This window comes from Sminthopsis crassicaudata, chromosome 5, assembly GCF_048593235.1.
Source record: "Sminthopsis crassicaudata isolate SCR6 chromosome 5, ASM4859323v1, whole genome shotgun sequence".
NCBI classification, from domain to species: Eukaryota; Metazoa; Chordata; class Mammalia; order Dasyuromorphia; family Dasyuridae; genus Sminthopsis; species Sminthopsis crassicaudata.
In genome coordinates this window covers 56,232,204-56,257,381 of record NC_133621.1, presented here as the reverse complement: position 1 = coordinate 56,257,381, position 25,178 = coordinate 56,232,204, and the positions used below count along the sequence as shown (strand labels likewise).

At 38.5% G+C, this 25,178-nt stretch overlaps 1 long non-coding RNA gene across 1 annotated transcript; it reads left to right on the top strand.

Moving 5' to 3' along the window:
* Positions 1-7,231: 7,231 nt before the first annotated feature.
* Positions 7,232-24,830, top strand: LOC141543730 (uncharacterized). The gene is made up of 2 exons (XR_012482503.1): positions 7,232-7,669; positions 23,883-24,830. It is a non-coding gene; the product is annotated as an uncharacterized LOC141543730 (long non-coding RNA).
* Positions 24,831-25,178: the final 348 nt, after the last annotated feature.

Sequence of the window (25,178 nt, the reverse complement as noted above, 5' to 3'; positions counted from 1 at the left end):
CAAAGAAAAAATATATTTACATCGGGTGTTCACGGGTAAAGAGAATTGGATTCACTTCTTTCTAAAACATTTTTCATTTGGGTTTCATGTCTTTTCTATTTCTGGTTCAAATCCAGGATAGATATATGTCTTGCATTACTGCACAGGCCACAAACTTGACATCTTCCTCCTTCTCATCTGGTATCTTCTCTAACACTCTTTACCTCCATTCACATGCTTTAGGCAAACTTCTTTTAATTTATTTTTTCATTGGAGTTGTTTATTTTCAAAACATACACAAGGAAATTTTTTTCACTATGGACCCTTGAAAAATCATGTGTTTCAATTCTTCCCACCTTCCCCCCCCCTCCCTCATGTGGATGGCATGCAATTCAATATATGCTTACCACAGTTAAAGACATGTTAATTCCTATATAGGCATACACATTTATGCGATTATTTTGATGCAAAAGACAAATGAAATTAAAAAAAATAAAAATGGAATAGATAATGAAATTCAAGCAAATCATAACAAAAACTGTGAAAATGTTATGTTGTGATCCACACTCAGTTCCCACAGTCGTCTCTCTTTGTGCAGATGATTGTCATCATGAACAGATCATTGGCTCAGGCCTGAATCATTTCACTGTTGAAAAGAGCCAGGTCCATTAGAATTGACTGTGGTACTGATGTTGCTGCATACTATGGTTTCCTGCTTCTGCTCCTTATCTTTAGCACCAGTTTATCTAAGTCTCTAGGCTTCGCTGACATCACCCTGGTGACTGTCAAAATTCCTTTTTACTCTCACACCTTAGGTAGTCTAGTCTGCCTCTACTGAAATCATTTGGTGACTTCAACTCATCCAATTTGTGAAGGAACTAGTACAGTTGCTGTGAAAGGGCTAATTTCAGCCTCTCTCATTCCCTTAACAATGCCACGAATCAAATGGAAAATAAGATCAGAAAGAGCTTGATCTCCGCCAACACTCCAAACCTCTGTACCCCTACTTGTTCATTTCACACTGAAGCATATACTGTATTGTTATACATCTTCCCTTGCTTTCCTTGATGTTTGATAGTAAAAATATCCTGTTTTCCAATAATATCACCTGTTCCTTTGATCCTCAGTTTCTTCACCTAGAGAATGGGAATGGATACCAACACTTGTATTTATGAAGCATTCTGAGAAAAGCATTCTGTAATCTTTCAAGCTTTATGCAAATGTATTTTCTTTTTATTAATGTGCTTATTTAAAGCACATTATTAGAAGTTTTCAGGTTGATGTCTTAGAATCAGAAGACCTGACTCGAGCTCTTAGTTGAGATACTAACTTTAAAAGCCTGAGTAAAGATTCAAAAGAGACACAATTTGTACAACTCCATTTGCTCAGCTGCAAACTGTGGCTAATAAAGGGTAGCATATGTAAGACTGCTGATAAGAGATAATGAGATGGTAGATGTAGAAATCCTATGAAATCAAATATGAGCTTTGTCTATGATCTCCTTTTTCAGGTATAGATTGCCAGCAAGTTTTCAATAACAAATCCAAAGCCTCAAGTAACTTTAAAAAAGGCAAAACCTCCTTGCTACTCTACAAAATCTTGGAAATTTAGAGTGGGAAGAGGCCTCATTTCATTCGCCCATGCAGGCCAGTGCTGTCGCCTTATTAGAAGCACTTCCTTTATATCTCTTCCATTTCATTTAAGTTATCGAATTTATCGGCATAAAGTTGAGCAAAGTAGCTCCTAACTATTGTTCTAATTTCCTCTTCATTAGTGGTGAGATCACCCTTTTCATTTTCAAGACGAACAATTTACTTTTTCTCTTTCCTTTTTTTAATCAGGTTTGCTAAGGGTTTGTCTATTTTGTTGTTTTTTTCATAGAACCACGTCTTAGTTTTATTAATTAATTCAATAGTTTTTTTACTTTCAATTTTATTAATGTCACCTTTTATTTTTTGAATTTCAAGTTTTGTGTTTGTCTGGGGGTTTTTAATTTGTTCCTTTTCTAGCAATTCTAGTTGTAAGCCCAATTCGTTGGCCCCCTCTTTCTCTATTTTATGCAAGTAGGCCTGTAGAGATATAAAACTTCCCCTTATTACTGCTTTGGTTGTATCCCACACATTTTGGTACGGTGTCTCTTTATTGTCATTTTCTTGGGTGAAGTTATTAATTATGTCTATGATTTGCTGTTTTACCCAATCACTCTTTAGTATAACATTATGTAGTTTCCAATTATTTTTTGGTCTATTTCCCCCTGGCTTTTTATTGAATGTAATTTTGCTTGCATTGTGGTCTGCAAATTATGCATTTACTATTTCTGCCTTACTGCATTTGATTTTGAGGTTTTTATGCCCTAGCATATGATCAATTTTTGTATAGGTTCATGAATTGCTGAGAAGAAAGTATACTCCTTTCTGTCTCCATTTAGCTTTCGCCAAAGATCTATCATATTAAACTTTTCTAGTATTCTATTTACCTCTTTGACTTCTTTCTTATTTATTTTGTGGTTTGATTTATCTAATTCTGAGAGTTCAAGGTTGAGATCTCCCACTATTATAGTTTTGCTATCTATTTCCTCTTGCAGCTCTCTTAATTTCTCTTTTAAGAATTTAAATGCTGCACCACTTGGTGCATATATGTTTAATACTGATATTGCTTCATTATTGATGCTGCCCTTTAGCAGGATATAATGCCCTTCCTTATCTCTTTTAATTAGATCAATTTTTGTTTTTGCTTGATCTGAGATGAGGCTGGCTATTCCCTACCCTTTTACTTTTAGTTTGAATGTCTCACCTTGTTTCAGGTGTGTTTCCTGTAACCAACATATAGTAGGATTCTGACTTTTAATCCAGTCTGCTAACTGCTTCCTCTTTATGAGGCTGTTTGCCCCATTCAGATTTATGGTTAGAAGGACTAATTCTATATTGCTTGCCATCCTCTTAAGCCCCTGCTTATGCTTTTCCCCTTTCCTTCCCTCTTACCCCCCTACCCAGTATTAAACTTGTGAACACCACTTGCTTTTCACAGCCCTCCCTTTTTAGGATCCCTCCCCCACCTTAAAGTTCCTCCCCTTATTTTACCCCTTATCCTCCAAATGTCTGTATTCCCTTCCCCTTAGTTTACTCCTTCCCTTTCACTTTTCAATGAAGTGGAAGAAGTTTCACCATAAATCGAATATGTCTATTGATACACACTATATTCATCTCCCTCTTTTCTTTCTCTCAGATATAATAGGTTAGCTTTGCCTCTTCATGAGATGTAGTACCACCACTTGACACTTTTTTATGATATAATTTCCTTTCCACCTCTAGTTTCTAAGACAAATTGTACATATGTTCTTTATGTATTTTTTTGGCAGAAGTATAGTTCTCAAGATTTCTTTTTACCTTTTTAGAAATCTCTTGAGTTCTGTATTTGAAGATCCAACCTTTTATGGAGGTCTGGTTTTTTCATCAAAAATAGATGGAATTCATTTATTTCGTTAAATGTCCATCTTCTTCCCTGGAAAACGATGCTCATTCTTGCTGGGTAAGTTATTCTTGGCGGCATACCAAGTTCCTTAGCCTTTCAGAATATCATGTTCCAGGCCCTTCATTCTTTTAATGTGGACGCTGCTAGATCCTGGGTTATCCTTATTGTGGATCCTCCATATCTGAATTGCTTTTTTCTAGCAGCTTCCAATATCTTTTCCTTTGTCTGATGGTTCTTGAACTTGGCCACTATATTTCTTGGCATTTTGATTTAAGGGTCCCTTTAAGTAGGTGATCGATGAATTGTTTCCAGAACGTCTGGGAAGTTTTCTTTGATAATTTCCTCGAAAATGGTGTCCAAGCTCTTTTTTTCCCCACATTTTTCAGGGAGTCCGATTATTCTCAAATTGTCTCTCCTGGATCTGTTTTCCAGGTCTGTTGTCTTTCTAGTAAGGTACTTGACATTCTTTTCAATTGTTTCATTGCTCTGGTTTTGCTTGACTATCTCTTGGTTTCTCCTTGAGTCATTCTTTTCTACTTGTTCCAGTCTAATTTTCAATGATGTATTTTCTTCACTCACTTTTTTATATCTCTTTGTAATTGTCCAATTGAGTTTTTATCTTCTATGGAATTTTTTTTCCATTTTATTCATTTTATTTTTTAGGGAGCTGTTTTCTTTTTCCAGCTCACTAATCTTGTTTCTCAATGATTTGATTTCTTTATGCACTCTGTCTTTGAATGCATGGGATGACTTCTCCTGGCTCTCTTGCCAAGCTTCCCTTTCCTTTTCCCATTTCTCTTCCAGCTCTCTTGTGAGAGCTTTTTTGATTTCCTCTATGAGATTCTTTTGTATTGAGGAGCAGCTCATATCCCCCTTAGGGGATTCCTCTGGGGACTGTCTGTTTTTAGTCTCCTCAGTGTTTGAAGTCTGCCCTCTCTCCATACAAAAGCTGTCAAAATTTAGAGCCCTTTTGAATTTTTTGTTCATTTTGTCAGAGTAGGAATCGAAAAAAAAAAAAAAAACAAATTGACAAGAGAAACAGGAGGTCTGTTTTGCGGGGATTGGGGCTGGATGGTATCAATGGGCTTCCTCTACAGACCGGGGGTAGGACATCAGAGAGGCACTAACAGAACAGCGATGACTGTACTGAGTCTGTGCTCTGAGGCTCTGAGAAGGCTCTGAGTCAGTCTAGATGGGGGTTGGGGGTGGCCGGTTCTGAGAGACACTGGCTTTCCGAGATTTTAATCTTATGCCACTCTTTATAATTACTTTTAATCATTTCTAACTCTTCATGAATGAAAACCTGGAAACAAAGTTGTGTGCCCATAAACTAAGAAATGGTCAAACAATAAAAACAAGGGATTTGGAAAAACATGGAATGATGATGAGAAAATGGGGAGAATGTTTGCTTGAAGAATACATCTTTTTGTGAATATTTTAAAAATGTGTGTATGTATCTATATGTATCTATACATATAGATTATACATCATAAATAAATACATTATATATTTGTTTATAAATTTTCGCATTGTTTAACATGTATGAGACTGTTTGCCATCTACAGGAGGGAGTGGAGAAAGGGAAGGGAAAAGTTGGAACAGAAGTGAGAGCAAGGGACAATGTTGTAAAATTACCCATAAATAAATAAAAATGTCAATAAAAGCTAAAAAAAAAAAAAAAAAAAAAAAAAAAAAAAAAAAAAAGAACTGGTGGGAGAAGGAATCATCTAAAGAGAGGAGACTGAATGGGATCAGGGGAAGATGTCTCAGAGGCCCTAAGACTTTAAGCCCAAATTTCAGGACATCACATGATCTCTACTCTCATAGGATTGTAAGGCAGAAAAGGTCAGGCCTAAGTTTCATGAAGGAAGGAGACTGCATTGCTGGTCATAGGCCAATTGTTACTTCCTTTTCCAGCCATCCACTGAAACCAAGGCTTTTCCTCTTTTGCCAACCCATCTTTTTGGCCTGGGGACATGATGGGCTGTTTCCTTAGTGTGCTGGGCCCTCACCTTGCAAGCACTGAATCCATGCTTTCTGTTTGTATTTGGAGATGCCTCCGAGTAGCCCATCTGAGTCAGGAAGTCACACTCAGAATCCTAATTTTTTTCTTTGTCCTGGGTTTTTGGCTCAGGATTAGATTTTTTCTTTTAAAACATGAAAATGTGCGTTAGTGCATAAAAGAAATGTAATTATTTCACTTAGATCATTTGCTGTCTTTGGAAGAGTGGGGTGAAAAGAGTGAAGGAGAACACTGGGATCACAAAGATTGACAAAAATGAATGTTGAAGTCTCTACCTATATTTGAAAAAAATACTCATTTCAAGATAAAAATAAAATTTTAAATATACTTTATGCAAACATTCTAGTGTAAGTTCTCCCTTTCTTCTCTTCTTTCTCTCCTTTGCCTCTCTCCCCTTTTAACTACACCTTTCTCTTCTGTCTTCTCTAAGTTGGTGTTGCTGCATGCTCTCTCATCCATTTTTCTCCTTTCTCCTCATGCTATCTCCACCCTCCCCTCTCAGAATCAGCACTTAGTAGATCTCTTTCCAGTCTTTAACTAGAGCTGCTGATGTGCCTTGGTAAATTCCAATTATCGTTCGCATTTAAATCCCACCAATGAATTTCCTTGACTTGGTATTATGGGATGTTATTTTCCTCTTTGGATATTTTTCCCTCATGTCTTATCATTCCACAAATAATATCGCCAAATTATTTCTGCGTTATTGTGTTAAGGTTCTCTTTTGGGTAAAAATGTCCGGTAATCTGTCTCTTCAATTGTCTATTCCTAATCTGTACTGCAGATCTGCCTCTAAGTTATGTTTCACTTTGTTCACTTTGTTTTCGATTTTTACATTCCCATTGCCAATATTCATTTTTCAAAGGCTTATTTTCATCTTGAGACACCTTTCCTCCTTTGCAAGTTTGTTTTCCTTGTTTCATGAAGGTATGATTTTTGTTGAACCCAAAAGAGTCTGACCAGGAAATGCAAACTCATAGAACAGGAAGCCCAAAGCAAGAGTTCCTTTCACATGCAAGTAACAGCTGCCCACAGCTTCCCAGTCCACTGCCTCTTCACCCAGTGGAGCTGGTTCCTCCTTGCCAGGACCATGCCCTCAGGCTTCAGTGGCACAGCTGCCCCGTCTGCCATCCTAGTCAACCCAGCTTCATTCAAGCCTCCAGGACTCTGTCCTCAACTTGAAAAAAAAAGTCTGAGAGATGAAAGTGTCTATGATTCCTCTGAGGATCCAACCACTCCTAGAGTGGCCAGGAGTCCCTACTTGTTGTTTCTGTGTATTTAGCCTGGAGCTGTTGCCACTTTAGTGAGCTTCATCCACAGCTCATGGCTTTTTTTTTTTTTTTTTTTTTTTACAGCTTTTGGGCTTATGTGTGAAGGACCACCCTGTGCTACTCCCAAGGCTGATATTAATGTCTTTATGTCTTTATTCCCTCTCTCAGTTGCAAATATGTTCCTTTTTCTGGGAGAAATCAGGAGAGCTCCATAAGCTTCCTTCAATCCACTAATGTCTAAATCTTCTCAAAAGGCCCAAAACACACTTTGTGGTCCACTGCCTATTTCCTGGGGCCTTTGGTCAGTGTTCTCGGTGACCATCCTCGCTGAAGATTCAGACTGGGGAGACGAGGCTGCCTGGACTTTGACAGTCCTCTTCCAGGGCCCACTGGATTGGATAGGACATGCTGGGGGAGCTTGTTGAGTTCCAGCACTTTCTTCCTGGGGACAGTTACAGGAAGATTCTAACAGAATTTCACAGAATGTCTTAGATTCAGTTGGCGGGCCTGGAGATACTTCTGTGCTCCTCTTTATATGGGTAATGACTACTTTAATGCTACAGACCGGGGTGGCTTCTTGGCCTACAGAAGCTTTCCCGCTGGGGCCAATTAGAGGAGCTGTCAGAGACAACTTTGGGGAATGAATTGGATCCAGTGGATGGGACTCGGTATACATTGGTGTTCTTCTTCTGAGGAACACTGACTCCTTTAAAGGCATGGACTTGGAGAGCTTCTTGGAGTGGAGGACCTTCATCCTGAGGCCAATTGTCAGATGGTTTGGAGACAACAGTGTGGGGTGTCTTGGACACATTGGGCAGTGCTGGGGAAACCTTGGCCATCCTCTTCTGAAGTGTACTCACTCCTTTGATGGCAGAGCCTCGGATGGCATCTTTGAGTCAAGGACTTTCTCCCGGGGGCCAAGGAAGAGGTTTGTGGAATGTATTTGGCCCACTCAGTAGGCCAGTAGCACCTGGCATATTTTGCTGGTCCTCTTCCATAAAGCACTGACTCCTTTGGTGGCACTAACAAGACTGGCTTCTTGGGCTGCAAAAGCGCCTCCCTGGGCCCAATTGAAGGAAGGTTCTCTTGGACTCAGTGGGCAGTGCTGGGGATACTTAGGTTCTCCTCTTCCATGGAGTCCTCAATGGTTTGATGGCACTAACTGGGCTGGCTGCTTAGTTTGATGGACCACCTCCCTGCACCCAATTAAAGGAGGGTTCAGAGAGATCTCTGGGAGATGGCTTGGATTCATTGAGCACTGTATGAGATATTTTGGCGGTCTTCTTCCAAAGAGCACTGAACCTTTTAATGGCACATTTTGTGGTGGCTTCTTTGGCTGCAGAAGCTTCTCCCTGGGGCCACACAGAGGAGGGTTCAAGCCTAGTCTCAGAGGAAGTCTTGTAATCTATGCCCAGCTTGGAATGGACTTTTGATGTCCTCTTCACAGCAGCATTGACTGCTTGGCCAGGAGAGGCCAGGGTGGCTTTTGGGTGACTTTCAGGGGAAACAGCGGGTAATGGTTGCATCATGATTGAAGGAAATGCCAGGATATTGTTGGAATGGTGCAAGATGGCTCCTCACCCAGGATGGGCCCCCAATGTCCTCTGCCTCCATTTTTGGTCTGCCAAGAATGCCATCATCCTGGCCCTAAAGGGCCACAGCTTGAGCATTGCTTCTCTTTAAAGAGGTTGCAATTTGTTGAGGTGGACTTTGGAAAATCACCAGCTTTGCCTTCTCGAATGGGTTCTTGTGCTACTCCTGGACCAAGTCTGTGAAAGAAGAAAGCACCATATGAGCAAATGGGAAGGAATCAGGCAAGAGACTGTGGGAGGGAAAGAGAGCAATGGTACAGGGATAATGACCTACCAATATTGATAACTGGCCTTTGGAGGACAACTGTTCCCTAGTCAACATGTCCTCCTTCATTTTATATTTGGAGGAAGCCCAAGAGACACTTTCCTGCCTTCCAATTTTTGTGGTAACCCCATTATTTGAACAGAGTTGTTTGTATGGAGCCACCTCCTTAGACTGGAATCTCTCTCAGGCCAGAACCCACCTTGAGCTTTCATATACACCCAGTGCTTACTATGAAGCTTGGTGCACAGTAGATAATCAATGTTTATTGACTGTAGCCACCACTTATTCTTCCCTCTTTCTTTGGCTTTCAAACTCTCTGCATTCTGGTTTCTCACATAGTCAAGTTTTACTAATTAAAAAGTCAAATTATTCTCATGATCTCCAAAGTTAAAAAGAGAATGCATTGTTTTCTTTTTATAGATACATTTGATGTTTTACCCAATTTAAATTCAAGAAATATCCTTTTTCAGATGTTTTTTTTTTAATTTTTTGCTTCCTAGATTCTTTCCTTTATTCCCAAGCACTATTAAGAAAGTATATTTACAATTTTTCAAAACATTTCCATAAAATTTGACAAAAAATTTAATTCTTGGGGGGCGGAGCCAAGATGGTGGAGAAGACACATGCAACATTCTAAACTCCTCCCATACCATCATTACTAATTACCAAATTCAGCAGCAAAAATAATGCTTGATTGATAAAATTCACAAAGATTAGAAGTGCAATAATTTACCAGCCAAAGATTATCTGTAAGATTGCCAGAAAAGGTTTATCCTGAGTGGAGGAGCAGGCCAGCTTAAATAGGGAGATAGAAGGTGATGCTAGTCTATTGAGTTTACCAGGGTGGGTTGGTCTTTATCACTGGAAAATTTACAAGAAGGACTCTACCACAGGCTGGCTGCTCTGCTTTGGTAGCAAAGCATTAGAGCAGCAGAGAAAAAGGCAGTTTGTACTATAAAAAAACACCAGAATCTAACAAGATCTGGCTACACACACCCCAAACTAGATATGACTCACCACAGACCACAGCACAGCTGTGTAGCTGCATTCTGTAGAATAGGAATTTTCCTAAAGCAGTCACAAATCTGCCAGGAAGGGGGTCTCAGCCCAGGGTACTATCTAACCTGAACAAGGAAGGGTTGGGCCTGGGGTACCAGAACTTCCCCAGTGCAAATGCCCTCCCCAGGGCTGAGAAACTTCCAGCCTGGTGCATGGATCTTCCCGAGGTTGTTGCTAATCCCAACTACAGGATCCTGCCTAGGGCAATGACTTTTGCTGCTCTGCCTCTAGCCTCAGGGTAGTCCTTAATCCTCCCTGCAAGGCCCTTCCTTCACAAGGCAGCTCCATAACTCGGCCTCTGTTACCCATGGCAGAGACACTTCAAGTGGGGAACTTCTTCCATAGCCCTTCTGCAGCTTGATACTCTTTGTAGCCCATTTGCAGGATAGGTACTGTCAATATATCTCTCCCTGCTCTGCAGAGAAAGCTGGGAAGCTCTTTGCCCTGAAGGAAGACCATAAGGGCTTTAAAAGTGAATGAACAAATATATAAATAAAGGGACCATTAATGGCTTCTATACAAAAAGAGAATGGGTTTTCAACCCAAAGGAGACAAATAGCAGACAATCTTCAGGCAAAAAGCTAAAGAAGAATGTAACCTGGTATCCATAATACAAGGCTGTCCTAGAAGGAATTATAAAAAATCTTAAAAGAGAGCTGCAAGAAAAATGGGGAAAGGAAAGAGAAGCTATGTAAGATAGTACAGAAAAGCCATATAACTCACTTAAGGAAAAATTGATAATTTGGGGATAAAAGCAACTTACTGAAATGTGAATAGGAAAAGGTAAAGCACTGCCAGGAAAGTAGGATTTGTGAATTCAACAAGAAAAAGGACTCCCAAGAAAGTAGGATTTGTGAATTGGAAAAATAAAATAACTGGGTTAAAAAAAAAAAAAAAGAGTGAAATTGAAAATAATTCCATTGATCAAATCAATTCATTTAAATACTCAATTGAACATATAAAAAAGTGAAAAAAAAAGCTAATGACAAACATAACTCATTAAAAATCAAAACTGAACAAATAGAAATCAATGATTCATTAAGACATCAAGAATCAGTCAAGTAAAACAAAAAAAAATAAATAAATAAAAATAAATGGCAAATATCTACTTTGTAAAACAAAAGACTGGGAAAATAGGTCTAGGAGAGGTAATCTGAGGATTATTGGACTTCCTGAACATTATGGTGAAATAAAAAGCCTAGATATACATTTACAGTAAATCAAAAAGAACTGCCCATATGTAATAGAAGGTAAAATGAGCATTGAAAGAATCCCTCAAACACCCTCAGCAACCGACCCTACAACAAAAACTCCAAGGAATTTACATTTCAGAACTATCAGACTAAGGAAAAATATTCAAAGCAACCAGAAAAAAAATCTGATAGTTGGGGGGCACAATAAGGACCTTTGGAGAAAACTGAATGGAGACAGAAAGGTATATAATTACTTCTCAGCAGTTCATGGAACCTATATAAAAATTGCTGCTTTATTAGGACATAAAGACCTCAAAATTAAAGGCAGGAAGGCAGAAATAGTAAATGAATTCTGTTCAGTAATGATGCAATAAAATCTTCATCCAAAAAAAGCTAGGGATAAATCGATCAAAAAGTAATTAGAAACAAAATAGCCTCATCTTAAAGAATGATTGGGTGAAACAGCAAATTATTAACACAATTTGATCCAAGAAAATGACAAAAATGAGAAATCATAACCAAAATTTGTGGGATGTAGCCAAAGCAGAAATGAGGGAAAATGTTACATGTCTATAAGCTTACTTGAAATAACATAGGTAAAGAGAAGATCAATGAATTGGGTTAGCAACTTAAAACACTCAAAAAAAAGCCCAAATTAAAAACCCTCAATCAAATACTATATTTCAAATTCTAAAAAAAAAAGAAAAATTAATATTGAAAGTTTAAAAAACCGAATTTTTTGTTGCACAGGAAGAATTGGATTCAGAAGGTAAAAATAACAGTTTACATTCATTTCCCAGTGTTCCTTTTCTGGATGTAGCTGGTTCTGTCCATCATTAATCAATTGGAATTGGATTAGCTCTTCTCTATGTTGAAGAAATCCACTTCCATCAGCATACATCCTCGTACAGTATCATTGTTGAAGTGTATAATGATCTTCTGGTTCTGCTCGTTTCACTCAGCATCTGTTGATGTAAGTCTCTCCAAGCCTCTCTGTATTTCTCCTGTTGGTCATTTCTTATAGAACAATAATATTCCATAACATTCATATACCATAGTTTGCCCAACCATTCTCCAATTGATGGACATCCATTCATCTTCCAGCTTCTAGCCACTATGAAAAGGGCTGCCACAAACATTTTGGCACATACAGGACCCTTTCCCTTCTCTAGTAGTTCCTTGGGGTATAAGCCCAGTAGTAGTATGGCTGGGTCAAAGGGTATGCACATTTTGATAACTTTTTGGGCATAATTCCAGATTGCTCTCCAGAATGGTTGGATTCTTTCACAACTCCACCAACAATGCATCAGTGTCCCAGTTTTCCCACAGCCCCTCCAACATTCATCGTTATTTGTTCCTGTCATCTTAGCCAATTTGACAGGTGTGTAATGATACCTCAGAGTTGTCTTAATTTGCATTTCTCTGATCAATAGTGATTTGGAACACTCTTTCATATGAGTGGAAATAGTTTTAATTTCATCATCTGAAAATTGTCTGTTCATATCCTTTGACCATTTATCAAATGGAGAATGGCTTGATTTCTTATAAATTAAAGTCAATTCTCTGTATATTTTGGAGATGAGGCCTTTATCAGAACCTTTAACTGTAAAAATTTTTTCCCAATTTGTTACTTCCCTTCTAATCTTGTTTGCATTAGTTTTGTTTGTGCAGAAACTTTTTAATTTGGTGTAATCAAAATGTTCTATTTTGTGATCAATAATGGTCTCTAGGTCTCCCTTGGACACAAACTCCTTCCTCCTCCACAAGTCTGAGAGGTAAACCATCCCATGTTCCTCCAATTTATTTATGATTTCGTTCTTTATGCCTAAATCTTGGACCCATTTTGATCTAATCTTAGTATGTGGTGTTAAATGTGGGTCCATGCCTAGTTTCTGCCATACTAATTTCCAGTTTTCCCAGCAGTTTTTGTCAAATAATGAATTCTTATCCCAAAATTTGGGATCTTTGGGTTTGTCAAAGATTAGATTGCTATTTTTATTCACTATCTTGTCCTGTGAACCTAACCTATGCCACTGATCAACTAGTCTATTTCTTAGCCAATACCAAATGGTTTTGGTGACTGTTGCTTTATAATATAGCTTTAAATCAGGTACACTTAGACCACCTTCCTCTGACTTTTTTTTTCATTAGTTCCCTTGCAATTCTCGACCTTTTATTCTTCCATATGAATTTTGTTGTTATTTTTTCTAGGTCATTGAGATAGTTTCTTGGGAGTCTGATTGGTATAGCACTAAATAAATAGATTAGTTTGGGGAGTATTGTCATCTTTATTATATTCGCTCGGCCTATCCAAGAACATTGAATGTCTTTCCAATTATTTAAATCTGACTTTATTTTTGTGGCAAGTGTTTTGTAATTTTGCTCATATAATTCCTGACTCTCCTTTGGTAGATATATTCCCAAATATTTGATACTATCGACTGTTATTTTGAATGGAATTTCTCTTTGTATCTCTTGCTGTTGGATTGTGTTGGTAATGTATAAAAATGCTGAGGATTTATGTGGATTTATTTTGTATCCTGCGACTTTGCTAAAATTCTGAATTATTTCTAATAGCTTTTTAGCAGAGTCTTTGGGGTTCTCTAAGTATACCATCATGTCATCTGCGAAAAGTGACAATTTGATTTCTTCATTTCCTACTCTAATTCCTTGGATCTCTTTCTCGGCTCTTATTGCCAAGGCTAGAGTTTCTAGTACTATATTGAATAGTAATGGTGATAGTGGGCAACCTTGTTTCACTCCTGATCTTACAGGGAAAGGTTCTAGTTTATCACCATTACATATGATGTTTACTGAAGGTTTTAAATATATGCTCCTTATTGTTTTAAGGAATAGTCCATTTATTCCTATACTCTCAAGCATTTTTAGTAGGAATGGATGTTGGATTTTATCAAATGCCTTTTCTGCATCTATTGAGATGATCATATGGTTTTTATTAATTTGATTATTAATATGGTTAATTATACTAATAGTTTTGCTAATATTAAACCAGCCCTGCATTCCTGGAAATTATCCCACTTGGTCTTAGTGTATTATCCTGGGGATGATTTTCTGAAGTCTATTTGCTAATATCTTATTTAAGATTTTAGCATCAATATTCATTTAGGAAATTGGTCTATAGTTTTCTTTCTCAGTTTTCGATCAACCTGGTTTAGGTATCAGTACCATGTCTGTGTCATAGAAGGAATTTGGTAGGACTCCTTCAATCCCTATTTTTTCAAATAGTTTACATAGCATTGGAGTTAGTTGTTCTTTAAATGTTTGGTAGAATTCACCTGTAAATCCATCTGGTCCTGGGGACTTTTTCTTAGGAAGTTGGTTAATAGCTTGGTCTATTTCTTTTTCTGAGATGCTACTATTTAGACTACTTACTTCTTCCTCTGTTAATCTGGGCAAGCTATATTTTTGAAGGTATTCTTCCATTTCATTTAAGTTATCGAATTTATCGGCATAAAGTTGAGCAAAGTAGCTCCTAACTATTGTTCTAATTTCCTCTTCATTAGTGGTGAGTTCACCCTTTTCATTTTCAAGACTATCAATTTGCTTTTTCTCTTTCCTTTTTTTAATCAGGTTTACTAAGGGTTTGTCTACAAAAAAACAAAAGCAGGAAGTGGCAGAAAAGTGTTCTTTGCAACCTCTTCTAGGAAAAGCTGTCAGGAGGAGTCACATTTATTTTTTTTATTTTAATAATTTTTATTATATATATATGTATATATATATATATATATATATACATATATATTTATAATATTATCCCTTGTATTCATTTTTCCAAATTATCTCCCCCTCCCTCTATTCCCTCCCCCCGATGACAGGCAATCCCATACATTTTACATGTGTTACAATATAACCTAGATACATGTGTGTAAATACCATTTTCTTGTTGCACAATAAGCATTAGATTCCGAAGGTACATGTAACCTGGGCAGAAAGATATTAGTGCAAATAATTTACATTCACTTCCCAGTGTTTCTTTTCTGGGTGTAGCTACCTCTGTCCATCATTGATCAACTGGAAGTGAGTTGGATCTTCTTTATGTTGAAGATTTCCACTTCCATCAGAATACATCCTCATACAGTATTGTTGTTGAAGTGTACAATGATCTTCTGGTTGTGCTCATTTCACTCAGCATCAGTTGATGTAAGTCTCTCCAGGCCTCTCTGTATTCCTCCTGCTGGTCATTTCTTAAAGAGCAATAATATTCCATAACCTTCATATACCATAATTTACCCAACCATTCTCCAACTGATGGACATCCATTCATCTTCCAGTTTCTAGCTACAACAAAAAGAGCTGCCACAAACATTTTGGCACATATATGTCTCTTTCCGCTCTTTAGTATTTCTTTGGGATATAAGCCCAGTAGTAGCACTGCTGGGTCAAAGGGTATGCACAGTTTGATAGCTTTTTGGGCATAGTTCCAAATTGCTCTAAAGAATGGCTGGATTCTTTCACAACTCCACCAGCAATGATTTAGTGTCCCAGTTTCCCCACATCCCCTCCAACATTCGTTATTATTTGTTCCTGTCATCTTACCCAATCTGACAGGTGTGTAGTGGTATCTCAGAGTTGTCTTAATTTGCATTTCTCTGATCAGTAGTGATTTGAACACTCTTTCATGTGAGTGGATATAGTTTCAATTTCTTCCTCTGAGAATTGTCTGTTCATATCCTTTTCCCATTTATCAATTGGAGAATGGGTCGGTTTCTTATAAATTAGTGTCAGTTCTCTATATATTTTGGAAATGAGACCTTTGTCAGAACCTTTGCTTTTAAAAATATTTTCCCAATTTGTTACTTCCCTTCTAATCTTGTTTGCATTAGTATTATTTGTACAGAAACTTTTTAGTTTGATGTAATTAAAATCTTCTATTTTGTGATCAATAATGATCTCTAGTTCTCCTCTGGTCATAAATTCCTTCCTCCTCCACAAGTCTCTTCCTCTAATCTATTTATTATCTCCCTCTTTATGCCTAAATCATGGACCCATTTTGATCTTATCTTGGTATATGGTGTTAAGTGTGGATCCATATCTAATTTCTGCCATATTAATTTCCAGTTTTCCCAACAGTTTTTTCCAAATAATGAATTTTTATCCCTACTGTTGGTATCTTTAGGTTTGTCAAAGATTAGATTGCTATACATGTACCCTTTTTTGTCCTTTGTATCTAATCTGTTCCACTGATCTACCGGTCTATTTCTTAGCCAATACCAAATGGTTTTGGTGACTGCTGCTTTATAATATAGCTTTAAATCAGGTACACTTAGACCACCTTCCTCTGACTTTTTTTTCATTAGTTCCCTTGCAATTCTCGACCTTTTATTCTTCCATATGAATTTTGTTGTTATTTTTTCTAGGTCATTGAGATAGTTTCTTGGGAGTCTGATTGGTATAGCACTAAATAAATAGATTAGTTTGGGGAGTATTGTCATCTTAATTATATTCGCTCGGCCTATCCAAGAACATTGAATGTCTTTCCAATTATTTAAATCTGACTTTATTTTTGTGGCAAGTGTTTTGTAATTTTGCTCATATAATTCCTGACTCTCCTTTGGTAGATATATTCCCAAATATTTGATACTATCGACTGTTAGTTTGAATGGAATTTCTCTTTGTATCTCTTGCTGTTGGATTGTGTTGGTAATGTATAAAAATGCTGAGGATTTTTGTGGATTTATTTTGTATCCTGCCACTTTGCTGAAATTTTGAATTATTTCTAATAGCTTTTTAGCAGAGTCTTTGGGGTTCTCTTGGTATACCATCATGTCATCTGCAGAAAGTGATAGTTTGATTTCCTCATTTCCTACTCTAATTCCTTGAATCTCTTTCTCGGCTCTTATTGCCGAGGCTAGCGTTTCTAGTACTATATTGAATAGTAATGGTGATAGTGGGCAGCCTTGTTTCAGTCTTGATCTTACTGGGAAAGGTTGCAGTTTATTTCAATTGCATTTTATGCTTACTGACTGTCTTAAATATATGCTCCTGATTATTCTAAGGAATCGTCCATTTATTCCTATACTCTCAAGAGTTTTTAGTAGGAATGGATGTAGGATTTTGTCAAATGCTTTTTCTACATCTATTGAGATGATCATGTGGTTCTTTTTAATTTGATTATTAATATGGTCAATTATACTAATAGTTTTCCTAATATTAAACCAGCCCTGCATTCCTGGAATAAATCCTACTTGATCATAGTGTATTATCCTGGAGATGATTTTCTGAAGTCTTTTTGCTAATATCTTATTTAAGATTTTAGCATCAATATTCATTAAGGAAATTGGTTTATAATTTTCTTTCTCAGTTTTCGCTCGACCTGGTTTAGGTATCAGTACCATGTCTGTGTCATAAAAGGAGTTTGGTAGGACTCCTTCATCCCCTATTTTTTCAAATAATTTATATAACATTGGGGCTATTTGTTCTTTAAATGTTTGGTAGAATTCACATGTGAATCCATCTTGTCCTGGGGATTTTTTCCTGGGGAGTTGATTAATAGCTTGTTTTATTTCTTATTCTGAAATGGGACTATTTAAGCAATTTATCTCCTCCTCTGTTAATCTAGGGAGCCTATATTTTTGGAGGAAGTCATCTATTTTGATTAAGTTATCAAATTTATTGGCATAAAGTTGGGCAAAGTTACTCCTTATTATTTCTCTAATTTCCTCTTCATTGGTGGAAATATCCCCCTTTTCATTTATAAAACTAACAATTTGATTTTCCTCTTTCTTTTTTCTGATCAAATTTACCAAAGGTTTATCTCTTTTATTGGCTTTTTCATAAAATCAACTCTAGGTTTTATTTATTAATTCAATAGTTTTTTTTACTTTCAATATTATTGATTTCTCCTTTTGATTTTTGTATTTTAAGTTTAATTTTTGGTTGGGGGTTTATAATTTGGTCTTTTTCTAGCCTTTCATGTTGTAAGCCCCAATTCGTTAATCTTCTCTTTCCCTGTTTTCTTCAAATAAGCCTCTAAAGATATAAAATTTCCCCTTATTACTGCTTCAGCTGCATCCCAAAGATTTTCGTATGGTGTTTCATCATTGTCATTATCTTGGGTGAAATTATTGTTTCTATAATTTGCTGTTTCACCCAATCATTCTTAAAGATGAGATTATTCTTTTTCCAATTACTTTTTGGTCTATTTACCCCTAAATTTTTACTGAATGTAGCTTTTATTGCATTGTGATCTGAGAAGAAGGCATTTATTATTATCTTGCCTTCCTACATTTAATTTTGAGATCTTTATGTCCTAATATATGGTCTATTTTTGTATAGGATCCATGAACTGCTGAGAAGAAAGTATATTCCTTTGTATTGCCATTCAGTTTTCTCCAAAGGTCTATCATACCTACTTTTTCTAATGTTCTATTTAATTTTTTAATTTCTTGTTTGTTTTGTGGTTTGATTTGTCTAAATCTGAGAGTGCAAGGTTAAGATCTCCCACTATTATAGTTTTACTGTCTATTTCTTCTTGCAATTCTCTTACCTTTTTCTTTACAAAGTTAGATGCTATACCACTTGGTGCATATATGTTTAGTATTGATATGGCTTCATTATTTATGGTACCTTTCACCAGGATATAGTTTCCTTCCTTATCTTTTTTAACTAGATCTACTTCTGCTTTTGCTTGATCTGAGATAAGGATAGCTACCCCTGCTTTCTTGGCTTTACCTGAAGCATAATAGGCTCTGTTCCAACCTTTTATCTTTACTCTGTATGTATCTCCCTGCTTTAAGTGTGTTTCCTGCAGACAACACATTGTAGGGTTCTGATTTTTGATCCAATCTGCTATCCGTCTCCATTTGATGGGAGCGTTCATCCCATTCATATTTACAGTTAAAATTACTAATTCTGTATTTCCTGCCATCATATTATCCCCAGATTATGCTTTTTCCCTTGACCCCCCTTATCCCCGTCCCCGATATTTAATTTACAGACCCCCCTTGTGACGCACAACCCTCTTTTTTTTTTTTAGTATCCCTCCCCCCTCCCTCCAAGTCCCTTCACTTATTCTCCTTTTCCTTTTCCCTTTTCCTCTCCCCCCTTTTAATGAGGTGAGAGAAAATTCTCTGAAAAACAAATATGTTAATTATTTACTCTTTGAGCCTCTCCTGATGAGAGTAAGATTCACACAATGATTCTCCCCCTCACTAAATTCCCTCAGATATGGTGTATTTTCTATGCCTCTTCCTGGGATGTAGTTTCCCTCTTTTTATCATTCCTTCCCCTTTTTCTGCAACAACCTCCTTCCCTTTACTACACCCCCCTTTTTTTCTTTTATATCAGTAAAATCAAATTATCCTTGAGTACTTTTTATATACCCACAGCAGAGTTACAGTTCTCAAGGGTTCTGTGTACCTTTTTCTGTTTCTCTTCAGTCTTGTGGATGTAGATCAATTTTTTTGTTTAAGTCTGGTTTTTTTCTTAGAAACATATAGAATTCCTCTATTTCATTGAATGACCATCTTCTTCCATGGAAAAAGATGCTAAACTTAGCTGGGTAGTTCATTCTTGGTTGCAGTCCTTGATCTTTTGCCTTACGGAATATCAGGTTCCAGGTCCTTCTATCTTTTAATGTGGAGGCAGCCAGATCTTGTGTGACCCTTATTGTGACACCTTGGTATTTAAATTGTTTTTTTCTAGCTGCTTGCAGGATTTTCTCCTTTGTGTGGTAATTCTGCAGCTTAGCCACAAGATTCTGTGGTGTTCTTTTTGTAGGGTCTTTTTCAGAAGGAGTTCAATGAATTCTTTCCACATCTACTTTCCCTTCTGTTTCTATTATCTCTGGTCAGTTCTCTTTGATAATTTCCTGTAAAATAGAATCTAGGCTCTTTTTTTGGCCATAGTTCTCTGGAAGTCCAATGATCCGCAGATTATCTCTCCTAGATCTATTTTCCAGGTCTATAGATTTTCCCAGTAAGTATTTGAAGTTGTTCTCCAGCTTCTCATTTTTTTTTGTTTTGTTTGACTGATTCTTGAGTTCTATGTGAATCATTCATTTCTATTTGTTCCATCCTGACTTTTAAGGAGTTATTTTCTTCTTTCACAGTTTTTAGTTCTTTTTGTAAATGCCCAATTTCGTTTTTAAATGAATTATTTTGCTCTATGGAATTTTTTCCATTTCCCTAATTTTTTTTGAGAATTATTTTCTTTTTCCAATTCAGAAATTCTATTTTCTTGAGACTTTTTTATCTTTTCCAATTCAGAAATCCTACTTTCCTGTGATTTTTTAACCTTTTCTAATTCACAAATTTTGTTTTCCTGCATCTCCTGTGAATTTATTTTTTCCAACTCCAATTTCAGGACGTTGTTATTCTCTATCATAGCTTCCCTATCCTTTCCCCATTTTTCCTCAAACTCTCATAACTTTTTAATAGTCTCTTCTAGGAGAGAGTTATGTGATGGGGGTTAGGAATCGTTCCCCTTTAGGTTGTTGTCTGCTGACTCTCTGCTGTTAACTTCCTCGGGGTTGGATACCCGCTCTTTCTCTGTGTAGAAGGAATCTATAGTTTTTCTGGCTTTTTTGTTCATATTTACAAAATCTTTTGGGGTCTGTCCCTGGGGTAGGAAATTATTTATTTACTTCTTTACCAGCTTCCTACCAGACTGGATGGATGCAGCAGCTCTTGCACCTGAGCTAAGATAGAGCTCTGGGAGAGAGTTCCCCACCCCCTCCCTTGAAGTGCCTCACAGGTGACTAGCACTGCTGTGCCCTGAGGGCGCTGTGTTTTAGTGGCTTCCCTGAGATTGAGATTGAACAGTAAATATGGCACAAAGCCTAGCCTATGCGTCCCGGTGGGGCGTGGATGTCTGCAGCAGGTGAGGTGAAAAGCCCCTGCGCTCAAACTGGAAGTGTCGCCAGAAACCGTGGTCCGTGGTTCAAAGGTTCCGCTTCTCTGGGACTTCCTGGAGCTGAGTTCCACTTCCTCCAGCTAAGCTAGGCAGTGTGTGTTGCCTTGGGCCATATCCACCCACTTGTCAAACTCTTAACTATTCTCAGGTGGGAGCTGAGGCCACACCCCCTGGTGCCTAGATCTACTGAGTCACCCCCAGGGTCCTGGAAAATCTAATCTATCTGAATTTTTAAAGTATTTTAGATTTCTCTTCTGAACTGCTATATTATAAGCAGAGAAGAGCTAACAGCCTGTGCCAGATTCCTTTATCTCAGTGGCTTCTCTGATCCCAGAGCCCTTCCCAGCGCGATAGGCACAGTATGCTAGCACCCAGCCATCTGTGCTGGCCTCTCTTCTTCCTCCCCTGGGGACTGACCTTTCCTGTTGAAACTCCAGATTCTCTTCAGCTGCTAAGTCGTGCTTCCAGTCCTTGTGGTATCTATCAGTCCAGTGCTACTTCTGAGGCTGATTTGTCTAATTGGTTGTGAGGGAGTAAGGACGTTCACAGAGTCGTGTGTTTCTTCTCCGCCATCTTGGCTCCTCCCCCTCCAAAATCAGGAGTCACATTTATGATAGGTTTGTCTATCTCCTCAGTCTTCCTCTGAGTGGGGTTCTTAGCAACCCCCACAGTAACTTCAGTTTGTTGATTCTATTTTAGTCACATTTGATCCTTGCATTTTTCATCTAATCATCAGAGTTGTTTCCTCAAGACAGCAAATAATGAGATCCCACTGATTTGGCAAAGCTGGAATCACCGGATCCCTGATTCTGCCACTCAGCACACCCATCCTCTCTGGTGTCGCTTATATGTCACCCATTGCCCCTCCTCAGTCCGCACCCCACTAGCCCAGGTCAGTAACTTGCCCCTTTTAGGTTGAAACACTTCCAGGAGATGAGATCAGGACTGCTCTTTTTTTGGTCAAAATTTCCAGGTAGTTCATCTCTTCAATTGTCTATTCTCATCTTTCCTGAAGATCTGTCTTTTAAGTTTTATTTCACTTTGTTCAATTTGTTTTCAATTTTTCCAATCTTGTAATTTCTTGGTTATACCACACTTCTATGGCTTCCCATTTCAAATATTCATTTACCAAAACCTTATTTTCATCTGGATACTCCATTCCTCCTTTAGAAGTTTGTTTTCCTTGTTTCATAAGCTTATGGTTTTTCTTAGAAGGATTTTTTTGAGATAATTTTTTCTCAATTTCTTTTGATTTTTACATTCTTTTTTCAGTACTCCATATTTTCTTTGCGTATGCAACCATTACACATTATTCTTTGGGGCAAAAGATTTTTTTACATCCTCTAAAAATGAAATCTCTGATCTTCCCTGTTCCAATAGCATGTTTCAATGGTGGGGGGTTCTTTGCAGGTGCATTTTTAAAAAATAGGAATGAGTGTGAAGCTGCTCTAATTGATGTGTGTGCGGAAAGTTCCTTAAGCTCCCCTTCAATGTCACTCTCTGAGCACGCACCCCAAAGACTCTGTCCAGGAAAGGCAAACGCTTTAAACAGGAAGCCCAAAGCAAAAGCTCCCTTCACATGCAAGGAGCAGCTGCCCACATCGTCCCAGGCCTCTGCATCTGTCCCCATGGGGGCCTGGTTGCTCCACTCCAGGACAATATCCTAAGGCTTACAGTGGCACAGCTGCCCCTCCTGCCATCAAAGTCAGCCCAGCTTCACTCAGGCTTCCAGGACTCAGTCCTCAACTTTAAAAGAAAGTCTTAGAGATGAAAGTCTCTGTGCTTCCTGCTGAGGATACAACCACTTTTAGATTGGCCAGGAGTGCCCACTTGTTTCTGTGGATTTAGCCTGGCGGTGTTGCCACTTTACCGGGCTTCATCCCTACCTCCATGGCTTTTTTTTTCTTTTTTTTTTTTTACAGCTTTCAGACTTATGTGTGAAGGACCCATCTGTGCTATCCCAACTCTAATATTAATGTCTTTCTTTTTGCTCATTTGCAGATTTGTTTCTTTTTCGGGGAGAAATCAGGAGAGCTCGATGAGCTTCTGTTAATCCACCAATCTGTAAATTTTCTAAAAAGGCCCCAAATGCACTATGTTTTCCACAGCCTATCTCCTGGGGCCTTTGCTCAGAGTTCTTGGTGACCAGGCTCGGCGAAGGTTGAGACCGGGGGGACGAGGTTAGCTGGACTTCGACCGACCCCTCCCAGGGGCCACTGGTTTGGGGAGGACATGCTGGAGTAGCAATTTGAGTCCCAGCATTTTCTTCCTGGGTCCAGTTACAGGAAGATTGGAAGATAATTTCACGCAATGCCTTGGACTCACTTGGCAGACCTGGGGATCCTTCTGTGCACTTTTTTATCCCAGTTATAATTACTTTGATGCCACAGAACGGGGTGGCTTCCTGGCCTGAAGCAGCTTCCCCCTGGGGCCAATTAGAGGACCTGTCAGACACAACTGTGGGGAATGTCTTGGATCCAATGGGTGGGCGAGGGTTTACAGTGGTCGTCTTCCTGTTCCGAGGAGCACTGAAACCTTTCACTTGGAGGGCTTCTTGCAGTGGAAGATCTTCATCCTGGAGCCAAACATCACAGGGTTTAGACACAACTTTGTGTGGTGTCTTGGACACATTGGGCAGTGCTGGGGAAACCTTGGCCATCCTCTTCCGAAGTTCACTGACTCCTTTAATGGCACAAGCTCTTATGCCTTCTTCGGCTTGAGGAATTTCTCCCTGGGGCCCCTGGGAAGAGAGTATACTGGAGAATGTATTTGCTACAGTCGGCAGGCCTGGGGATGATTTGGTGCTCCTCTTTCCTAGAGTTCTGACTACTTTGATGGCCCGTACTGGGCTGGCTGCTTGGGGTGGTGGACCTTCGCCCTGAGCCCAATTGAAGGAGGGATCATCGAGATCTCTGGAAGATGTCTCCAATTCACTCAGCAGTGCCGGGAAAACTTTGGCTGTTTTCCTCCAAAGAGAACTGAATTTCTGCATGCCACATTTTGGGGTGGCTGCATGGGTTGGTGGACCTTCTCCCTGGGCCAAATTCAAGGAAGGTCCAGATAGGTCTCTGGGACATAGCTTTGATTCACTCAGAAGTGTCGGGGATACTTTGGCTGTGGTCTTCCAAAAACGACTGATCTTTTTGTTGTCACATTTAGGGGCCGCTTCTTTGGCTGCAGAAGATTCTCCCTGGGACCACACAGATGAACGTTCAAGCCCAGTCTCAGACAATGTTTGGCATTCTGTGGCCAAATGGATTTTGAATGTTCTCTTTGGAACAGCATTGACGGCTTGGCCAGGATAAGCTGGGGTGGCTTTTGGGAGACATTCAGGGGTAACAGGAAGTAATGGTTCCATAACGATTGAAGGAAATAGAATGGTATTGTTAGGAGTGGTGTAAGAAGAACTCCTCACCCAGGATGGGCCCCCAACGTCCTTTGCCTCCATTTTTGGCCTTCCAGGAATGCCGTGCTTTTGGCCCTCAAAGTCCAGCCCTTGCATTCCGTGAGGGGGACCTCGGAAAATCAGCGATTTTGCTTTCCCCAATAGGCTCTTGTGTTGATCCTGGACAAAGTCTGTGAATGAAGAAGGCAGCATATGAGCAAACGGGAAGGAATCAAGAAAGAGACTGTGTGTGGGAAAGAGAGCAATAGCACAGGGAGTATGACGTACCCATAGTGATAACTGGCCTTTGGAAGACAACTTTTCCCTAGTCAACATGCCCTCCTATATTTCATACTTGGAGGAAGCCCAAGAGACACTTTCCTGCCTTCCAATTTTTGTGGTAACCCCATTATTTGAACAGAGTTGTTTGTATGGAGTCACCTCCTTAGAATGGAAGCTCCTTCAGGCCAGAACCCACCTTGAGCCTTTTTATACACCCAGTGCTTGTTATGGAGCTTGGTGCAGAGTAGATAATCAATGTTTATTGACTGTAACCACCACTTATTCTATCCTCTTTCTTTGGCTTTGAAACTCTGGATTCTGGTTTCTCACACAGTCAAGTTTTACTAATTGAAAAGCAAAATGATTCTCATGATATCCAAAGTTAAAAAGTGATTGCATTTTTTCTTTTTATAAATACATTTGACATTTTACCGAATTTACATTCAAGAAATTCCTTTTTCATTTTTTTTTTTTGTTTTCTAACCTTTTTCCTTGATTCCCACCTACGATTAATAAACTGCATTTACAATTATTCAAAACATAGAGAAAAAGCATACATCTTGAGGGGCAGAGCCAAGAGGGTGGAGAAGACACATGTGATATTCTAAACTCCTCCCATACCTCATTACTAATTACCAAATTCAGCTTCCAAAATAGTGCTTGACTAGTAAAATTCCCAAAGATTGGAAGTACAACAACTAACCATCCAAAAAAATCTGTATGATCGCCAGAAAAGGTTTATCCTGAGTGGAGGGAGCAGACCACCTTAAGCAGGGAGATAGAAGGAG